We start from the raw sequence: 9,747 nt of genomic DNA on the forward strand, positions 1-9,747 counted from the left end.
CCCCCTTCGGGGAGGGGGGGGGGGAGAGGGGGGGGAGGGGGGGGGGGAAGGGCTGCCCTGGGTCCCCCCTTCACCCGGCGTGGGGGGGGGGGGGCACTAAGGGGGCTCGGGAGCCCGGACGCCTGGGTCCCTTTGTTACCTGGGCGGGGGGGGTGGGGGTGTCGGGGGGGAGGGTGCTAAATGCCCCCCCCCCCCCCCAAAAATAACAAGGGGGGGGCCTGGAAACCCCCAAAAGGACACCCCCACCCCCCCCCGGAACGACACATCGGGGTTTGGTTTTTTTTCGGGGGGGGGGGGGAAGCCTCGAAACTGCTTTTTTGTGGGGATCCCCCCAATGGCTTTTTGGGGACTCCTTGAAACCCCTTTTCTGACACCCCCCCCCCCCCCCCGGAACCCGACTTTTGGGGGACCCTTGAAACCCCTTTTTTCTGGAGCCCGCAAACCTCCTTTTCGGGGAGACACACACACCCCCCCACACCTCGGAACCCCCTTTTGGGGCCCCTCGAAACCACCTTTTTCAGGGGGGACCCCCCCAGAACCTCCTTTTGGGACCCCTCGAAACCCCCTTTCTACTCCCCCCCCCCCGCCCAAACACGACTTTTGGGGGACCCTCAAAACCCCCTTTTTCTGGAGCCCTCTTGGAGGGACCCCCCCGGAACCCCCTTTTGGGGCCCCTCGAAACCATCTTTTTCGGGGGGGGGGGAACCCCTCGAAACTCCCCTCTCGGGGCCACTCGAAGCTGCTTTTCTGCGGGGGGTTGAAACCACTTTTTGGGGGGGACACTCGCAAGCCCCTTTTGGGGCCCCTCGAAACCACCTTTTTCAGGGGGGACCCCCCCAGAACCTCCTTTTGGGGCCCCTCAAAACCGCCTTTTTACCCCACCTCGAACCCGAGTTTTGGGGAATCCTTGAAACCCCCTTTTTCCGGAGCCCGTAAACCTCCTTCTTGGGGGGGGGGGGACACCCCCCTCAGAATCCCCTTTTGGGACCCCTTGAAACCCCCTTTTTACCCCGCCTCCCGAACACGACTTTTGGGGCACCCTCGAAACCTCCTTTTTTGGGGGGGACCCCTCGAAACTCCCCTCTCGGGGCCACTCCAAGCTGCTTTTCTGTGGGGGGGTTGAAAGCACTCTTTGGGGGGGACCCTCAAAACCCCCTTTTTGGGGACCCCTCGGAGCCCCTTCTCGGGGGGGGGTCCTTGAAATTCCCTTTTGGGAAGCCCTTAAAACTGCTTTTTAGGGACGCTGAAAATTGCCCTTTTTGAGGCTCCTTGAAACCACCTTTTGGGGGAAGGGGGGCTCAAAAACCCCTTTTTGGGGCCCCCAGAAACCCCTTTTTGGGGCCCCCTCAAAGCCACTTTTCAGGGATCCTGAAAATCGCCCTTTTTGGGCCCCCTTCAAACCACCTTTTTTGGGGGGGGGAGCCTCAAAACCCCCTTTTTGGGGTCCCTGGAAAGTCCCTTTTTGGGGCCCCTTCGAAACAGCATTTTAGGGATGCTGAAGTTGGTCTTTATGGGGGCCCCTTGAAACTGACTTTTTCGGGGAGCACCTTGAAACCCCCTTTTTGGGGTCCCTGGAAACCACTTTTCAGGGATCCTGAAAATTGCCCTTTTTGGGGCCCCTTGAAACCGCCTTTTTTGGGCGGCCCCTCGAAACTCCTTTTTGGGTTCCCCTCGAAACCGGTTTTTAGGGATGCTGAGAGTTGCCCTTTTGGGGGCCCCTTGAAACCATCTTTGGGGGGCAGGGCAGGGGCGGGGGGGGGGGAACAACAAGGCCTTGACACCGCCATTTTTTGGGGGGCCCCCCCTCAAAACTCCCTTTTTGGGGCCCCCTCGAAACCGTTTTTTTAGCAATGCTGAATATTGCCCCTCTCGGGGCCCCTTGAAACTGCCTTTTTTTTTAAGGACCCCCCCGAAACTCCTTTTAGGGGCCCCTCGAAACCCCTTTTTTTGCCCCCCCCCTCCCTGAAACTCCCTTTTGGGGCCCCCCTGGAAGCACCCTGAGGGGGGGGAGGCACCCCAAGGTGGGGACGGACAGACGCCCCCCCTCCTCTGCGGGGGACCCAGGCGTCCGGGCCCCTCCCCCGCGTGGTTGGGCAGTGACCGCATGTCTCAGGGTCTAAAAATATTGGGGGGGGGAGGGAAATGTGGGCCCCCCCCCCCCCTCCGCTTTTCCCGGACGCCTGGGTCCCCTCGTGGGGCTGCCAACAGCTGCCCCCCAACAGCTGGGGGTTGGGGGCCTGGGGGGGGGGGGGTGACAGCAGCTGTTGGGGGGGGTTGGGAACAGCTGGAAGGGGGGAGCCAGGCGTCGGGCTGCCGGGGGGGGGGCGGGGGGGTGGGCTGAATTCCGGCATTAAGAGTCATTCTGCCATAATGAGAGTTTATTTGCCAACTGTTTGCGGTGGTTTTTTTTCCCATTATTAGCCATTATTTGCCCTTATTAGCCATTATTTGCCCCGTTATTAGCCGTTATTTGCCATTATTAGCCGTTATTTGCCCTTATTTCCCCATTATTAGCAGTTATTTCCCCATTATTAGTCACTATTTCCTCATTATTAGCCACTATTTCCCAGTATTAGTCATCATTTCCCTGTTATTAGCCATTATTTGCCTCGCTATTAGCCGTTATTTGTCATTATTTCCCCATTATTAGCAGTTATTTCCCCATTATTAGCCACTATTTCCCAGTATTAGTCATCATTTCCCCCTTATTAGCCATGGCTTTTTCATTATTAGCAGTTATTGCTCCATTATTAGCCAGCATTTCCTGTTATTTACAGTTATCGCCCCATTATTAGCCAGTATTTCCCCATGATTAACCCTAATTTCCCATTATTATTTGTTATTTCCCCATTACTAGCCATTATTTCCCCATTATTAGTCACTGTTTCCCCATTATCAGCGGTTATTTCCTCATTATTAGCCGTTATTTGCCATTATTAGCCGTTATTTCCCCATTATTAGCAGTTGTCTCTCATTAATAGCCGTTATTGCCCATTATTAGCCGTTATTTGCCGTTATTAGCCGTTATTTGCCCCATTATTAGCAGTTATTGACCCATTAGTAGCCGTTATTTCCCATTATTATCTGCTATTTCCCCATTATTAGCCACTATTTCCCCATTATTAGCAGTTGTTTCTCATTAATAGCCGTTATTGCCCATTATTAGCCGTTATTTGCCATTATTAGCCATTATTTGCCCCATTATTAGTCACTACTTCTCCTTATTAGCCGTTTTTTCCTATTATTAGCCGTTATTTCTCCATTATTAACCATCATTTCCCATCATTAGCCATTATTTCCCATCATTAGCCATTATTTCCCCATTATTAGTCACTATTTCCCTTTATTAACCATTATTTCCCCATTATTAGCCATTAATTTCCCATTATTAGCCGTTATTTCCCCATTTTTAGGCCTTTCTCCCTCGTTTCCCCCCTTTATTTGGGGCTAGTCCCCGGTTTCCCCCCGTTCTCAGCGCTCGTCCCCCCCATTATGAGCCGTTATTCCCTCCTTTTCCCCCCTTTTTGGGGGGAGAAATTGCCCGGTTTTAGGGCGTTTTGCCCCATTCTTAGGGGTTAAACCCCCTCCCTCGGCCCCGCCCCCTGCGCAAGCCACGCCCCCTCCCCAGACCACGCCCCCTCCCACAATGCCGCGTCCTCAGTACAAGCCACGCCCCCTCCCCGCCCAGACCACGCCTCCCTCCCGCCCCTGACCACTCCCCCTTCCCGGCACCGCTCCCTCCCGCCCCCCCGCCTCTCTCCGCCAATCGCCGCGGGCGCTCGCGGCCGACAGCCAATCGGGAAGCGGCTGCCCCTCGGCGGGGGCGTTCCCAGAAGGCCGCGCGGCGGCCGCCATGACGGGCGGGTGAGGGGGAGCCGATGGGGGTTAAGGGAGGCAGCTGGAGGGGATTTATAGGGGGCCTGTAGGGGGCCTGGAGGGTATATAGGGGGCCTGGAGGGGGTATAGGGGCGTGTGGAGGGGGTATGGGGGTACAGGGGCGTGTGGGGATGCGTGGATGGGTATGTGGGGCCTATCTGGGTGGGGTCTGGAGGGGCATAGGGGTCATATGGGGGGCATAGGGGTGTCTGGGGGGGGTATATGGGGCATATAGGGGGTGTTTGGAGGGGTATAGGGGGCATATGGGGGGCATAAGGGTGTTTGGAGGGGTATATGGGGCATGGCGGGGATATAGGGGCGTGTGGGGGGGTATAGGGGTGTTCCGAGGGGTATATGGGGCGTATAGGGGATGTTTGGAGGGACATATGGGGGGTATCGGCGGTGTCTATAGGGCTCTATGGGACGTGGGGGGGTATAGGGGGTGTCTGGAGGGGGTATATGGGGCGATATAGGGGGTGTTTGGAGGGATGTATGGGGCGTATGGGGGGTATCTGGAGGGGTATAGGGGGCATGTGGGGAGATACAGGGGTGTCTGGAGGGATATAGGGGGTGTCTATAGGGTTATATGGGGGGTATAGGGGGTGTCTGGGGGTATAGGGGGTATATATGGGGAGTATGGGGTGTCCGGAGGGCTATAGGGGGGATATATGGGGAGTATGGGGTGTCCGGAGGGCTACAGGGGCATGTGGGGCACATGGGAGCATATAGGTGATATGGGGTACATAGGGGTCTGGGGGGATATAGGGGGCAGGGGGTATGGGAAGGTGTATAGGGATATGTGGGGGATATAGTGGGCGGGGGGGGGTGGGGATATGGGGAGGGTATAGGGGGCTGGGGGGAGGGGGGGGGGGTGCTCTATGGGGTGTCTATAGGGTTGTCTATAGGACCCCTCTCCCCCCGCCAGGCGGCACTGCCCCGTGTGCCGCCGTGGGGCCGAGGGCAGAGCAATGGGGTGACCTACGGCCGGGGCCACCCCCTGGTGCCCCCCGGTATACGCCAGCCCCTACACACCCTATAGGGGCCAGGCCCTATAGGGACCTGCCCCTCCAGACCCCCTATAGACGGGAGCCTATAGGGCCCAAGCCGATTGGATGCCATATGCGCCTGGTTCTATAGGGACCAGACCCTCTGCCCCATAGCGGCCTGACCCCATAGGGCCCCACATCTTTATCCCCTATAGACCTGACCCTATAGGGACGGCCCGCCTTATGTATAGGACACTATAGGGGTCAGACCCACACATACAGACCAGGCCCTATAAGGACCACCCCACTGACCCCCTATAGACCTCCCCCTATAGGGATCAGACCCATAGAGACCTCACCCTATGGGGGTCAGGCCCACACATACAGACCAGGCCCTATAGGAGCCACCCCACTGACCCCCTATAGGGACCAAACCCATATAGACCTCACTCTATAGGGGTCAGACCCACACATATAGACCAGGCCCTATAGGAGCCACCCCCCTGACCCCCTATAGACCTCCCCCTATAGGGATCGGACCCATAGAGACCTCACCCTATGGGGGTCAGACCCACACATACAGACCAGGCCCTGTAGGGCCACCCCACTGACCCCCTATAGGGATCAGACCCATATAGACCTCACCCTATAGGGGTCAGACCCACACATATAGACCAGGCCCTATAGGAGCCACCCCACTGACTCCCTATAGGGACCAAACCCATATAGACCTCACTCTATAGGGGTCAGACCCACACATATAGACCAGGCCCTATAGGAGCCAGCCCCCTGACCCCCTATAGACCTCCACCTGTAGGGATCAGACCCACACATATAGACCAGGCCCTATAGGAGCCACCCCCCTGACCCCCTATAGACCTCCCCCTATAGGGATCAGACCCATAGGGACCACCCCCTATAGGGACCAGACCCCATATAGACCTAACCCTATAGGGGTCAGACCCACACATGTAGACCAGGCCCTATACGGACCCCCCCCAGCGACCCCTTACAGACTTCCCCCTATAGGGCTCGCCCCCTATAGACCTCACCCTATAGCTTCGCCCCCCCCCCGCCCCTTCACCTCCTTCCCTCCCCATTCCAGGTCCCGCCTGAACCTGCTGGACCGGAGCCGGACTGGGACAGGTACTGGGGGGGGGGGGTTGGGGACACGGGGAGGGGGGTTGGGGACATGGGGGGGGTTGGGGACACCGGGGGTGGTGTTTGGGGACGCGGGGGGGGGGGGGTTTGGGGACACCGGGGGTGGTGTTTGGGGACACGGGGGGAGGGGTGTTGGGGACGCACGGGGGGGGGTTTGGGGGACATGGGAGGGTGTTTGGGGACAGGGAGGGGGTTTGCGGACACGGGGGTTTGGGGACAAGGGGGGCTGTTTGGGGACACGGGGGTTTGGGGACAAGGGGGGTTCGTTGGGGACACGGGGGGATGGGGGCAAGGGAAGGGGTTTGGGGACACGGGGGGCGTTGGGGACATGGGGGTTGGGGACAAGGGGGGCTCTTTGGGGACACGGGAGGGTTGGGGACAAGGGGGGCTGTTTGGGGACACGGGGGGGTTTGGGCACAAGGGAAGGGGTTTGGGACACGGGTTTGGGGGCACGGGGGGGTTGGGGACACGGCGGGGGGGTGGGGGACATGGAGCGGGTTTGGGGACACGGGGGTTGGGGACAAGGGAAGGGGTTTTGGGGACACGGGGGTTTGGGGACACAGGGGGGTGGTTGGGGACAAGGGAAGGGATTTGGGGACATGGGGGTTGGGGACAAGGGGGGCTGTTTGGGACACGGGGGGGGTGGGGACAAGGGAAGGGGTTTGGGGACAGGGAGGGGTGTTTGGGGACACGGGGGGGTTTGGGGACAAGGGAAAGGATTTGGGGACATGGGGGTGTGGTAACATGGGGGTTTGGGGACAAGGAGACACGGGGGGGGGGATTTGGGGACACGAGGGGGGTTTGGGGACATGGAGGGGGTTTGGGGACACGGGGGGGGGGGTTGGGGACGCGTCCCTCCCACAAAGGCGCGGACGGTCCCCACCGTGGCCACCCGCGTAAGAACCGGAGGCAGAGGAGAGGGGACAGTCCCGCCGTGGGGACAACCCCGCCGTGGGGACAGCCCCGTCCCGCCGGCCCCACGGGGCTCCGTCCCTACACGCGGATCATTTTTTTTGGGGGGGGACGACACGAAAACGAAGGGTTTTGGGGTCCCCTCGGTGTCACTCGGCTTCTTCCGCAGGTGGGTGACACCGAGGGACGGGCCCCGGGGGTGACAATAAACGGGTGACAAAACAGGTGGCTGCGTCTCTTGCCGGGCAAGTTGTCACCAAGACAGCGCGTTTGTCATCGTCCCCCACCGCGGGGACAAGGGGGGACCTGGACATCTTGGGGACGTCAAATACTACCTGGAGGAGGAGGTGTCCCCCACGGCGGGGAGAGGGGCTGGGGGTGTCCCGTGGTTGGGGGTGGCACCAGGGAGGTGACATGGGGGGACACCAAGACTACCCCAGCGGTGACAATGGTGTGGTGGCCTTGGGGACACCTCAAGGGTTTGGGACCTTCTTGAGGGCCTTGGGACCACCCCAGGAGGATGGTGGCCCAGGTGGCCTTGGGGACACCCCAAGAAAGCGGGACCTTCTTGAGGACCTGGGGCCACCCCAACAGGGACATGGTCCAGGTGGCCTTGGGGATGAAGTGGCCATGGCCCAGGTGGCCTTGGGGACACCCCAAGGGTTTGGGGACCTTCTTGAGGGCCTTGGGGCCACCCCAGCAGGGAGGTGGCCCAGGGTGGCCTTGGGGACACCCCAGCAGGGACATGGCCCAGGTGGCCTTGGGGACACCCCAAGAAAGTGGGACCTTCTTGAGGACCTGGGGCCACCCTAACAGGGACATGGTCCAAGTGGCCTTGGGGGACACCACAAGGACGTAGGGCCACCTCAGCAGGGGACATGGCCCAGGTGGCCTTGGGGACACCCCAAGGGTTTGGGACCTTCTTGAGGGCCTGGGGCCACGTCGGCAGGGACGTGGCCCGGGTGGCCTTGGGGACACCCCAACAGGGACATGGCTCAGGTGGCCTTGGGGGACACCCCAAGAAAGTGGGACCTTCTTGAGGGCCTGGGGCCACCCCAGCAGGGACGTGGCCCAGGTGGCCTTGGGGACACCCCAAGAAAGTGGGACCTTCTTGAGGACCTGGGGCCACCCCAGTAGGGACGTGGCCCAGGTGGCCTTGGGGACACCCCAACAGGGACATGGCTCAGGTGGCCTTGGGGACACCCCAAGAAAGTGGGACCTTCTTGAGGACCTGGGGCCACCTTGGCAGGGACATGGTGCAGGTGGCCTTGGGGACCTGGGACCATCCAAGCAGGGAGGTGGCCTTGGGGACACCCCAAGAAAGTGGGACCTTCTTGAGGACCTGGGGCCACCCCAAGAGGGACATGGTCCAGGTGACCTTGGGGACCTGAGACCACCCCAACGGGGATGTGTCCCAGGTGGCCTTGGGGACGCCCCAAGGGTTTGGGACCTTCTTGAGAACCTGGTGCCACCTTCGCAGGGACATGGTCCAGGTGACCTTGGGGACCTGGGACCACCCCAACAGGGACGTGTCCCAGGTAGCCTTGGGGACACCCCAAGGACCTGGGACCTTCTCGAGGACCTGGGGCCACCTCGGCAGGGACACGGCCCAGGTGGCCTTGGGGACACCTCAAGACACTGGGGCCACCCCAGACACCCCACAAGAGTGTCCCCAAGGACCCAGGGATGGCTCGTTAGCGCCTGGGATCGTTAATCAGGGCCTGGCATTGCTAATGAGGGTCCCCGCATCATTTAACGAGGCCTGTGGGTCACTAATGAGGGCCGCAGATCGCTAATGAGTCTCCAGGGTTTCTAACGAACCCCTGGGATCGTTAACGAGCTTCATGGGTCGCTAACGAGACTCTGGGGTTGCTAACGAAGCCCTGGGATCGTTAACGAGGGCCGGGGGGGGGGGGGGTCACTAATGAAGGCCAAGGGGCCCAACATTGCATTAATTAAGCTTGATAACCCTGGGAAAGAAGCTCTATTTGCCCGGCTAATTAGGCGCCATTCCCCCTGCTAATTAAGCTCTGTTAGCCCTCTTAATGAAGTTCTCTAAACCTGCTAATTAAGCTCCCTAAACCCGCTAATTAAGCTCCGTGAAGGGCTAATTAAGCGCCCTAAACCGGTGGGTCGAGCTCCCGTAAACCGATGACTCAGGCTCCCCCAACCTGCTGTAATTAAGGCCTGGCGGGTCGTTAATTAACCCGTTAAGGATGTTTTTGGGTTTTTTTTTTTTTTGCGGTGGTTTTGGTGATTCACCCCCCACCCCCCACCCCCCCCGGGGTCGGGGACACGGCGGGTGACACACGTGGCCGTGGGGGGGGGGGGACGGGGACGACGGGACACACGCGGCGGTGACATGCCGAGGAGGTCGTCTACGCCGAGCTGAGGGTGCCGGGGGGCACGGCCGGGACCCCCGCCCGAGGGTGGGGGGGGAGGAAGAGGAGGAGGAGGAGGAGGAGGAGGGAGGAAGATGGAGGGATGGAAGAGGAAGGAGGAGGAAGATGGAGGGATGAAGATGGAGGGATGAAGATGGAGGGAGGAGAAGGAGGAGGAGGGATGGAGGAGGGAGGAAGATGGAGGGAGGAGGAGGAGGATGAGGAGGATGAAGATGGAGGGAGGAGGAGGGACGGAGGAGGGGGAGGGATGGAGGAGGAGGAGGGATGGAGGAGGAGGAGGGATGGAGGAGGAGGAGGGATGGAGGAGGGATGAAGATGGAGGGAGGAGGAGGAGGAAGATGGAAGAAGGAGGAGGAGGGATGGAGGAGGGATGAAGATGGAGGGAGGAGGAGGAGGAAGATGGAGGAGGA

General features: G+C 60.1%; 1 long non-coding RNA gene across 2 annotated transcripts; it reads right to left on the reverse strand.

Annotated features, from left to right (window-relative positions):
• Positions 1-5,154: 5,154 nt before the first annotated feature.
• LOC128901722 (uncharacterized) lies at positions 5,155-5,795 on the reverse strand. 2 transcript variants are annotated; one of them, XR_008463506.1, is made up of 4 exons: positions 5,742-5,795; positions 5,503-5,667; positions 5,308-5,412; positions 5,155-5,216 (listed from the first exon to the last, which is right to left on the reverse strand). It is a non-coding gene; the product is annotated as an uncharacterized LOC128901722 (long non-coding RNA). The 2 variants fall into 2 exon arrangements; XR_008463505.1 differs by lacking the exon at positions 5,503-5,667 and having other exon boundaries at positions 5,308-5,418; positions 5,674-5,787.
• Between the last annotated feature and the right edge of the window lie 3,952 nt (positions 5,796-9,747).

The sequence above is a fragment of the Rissa tridactyla genome, chromosome 27 (assembly GCF_028500815.1).
Source record: "Rissa tridactyla isolate bRisTri1 chromosome 27, bRisTri1.patW.cur.20221130, whole genome shotgun sequence".
NCBI classification, from domain to species: domain Eukaryota; kingdom Metazoa; phylum Chordata; class Aves; order Charadriiformes; family Laridae; genus Rissa; species Rissa tridactyla.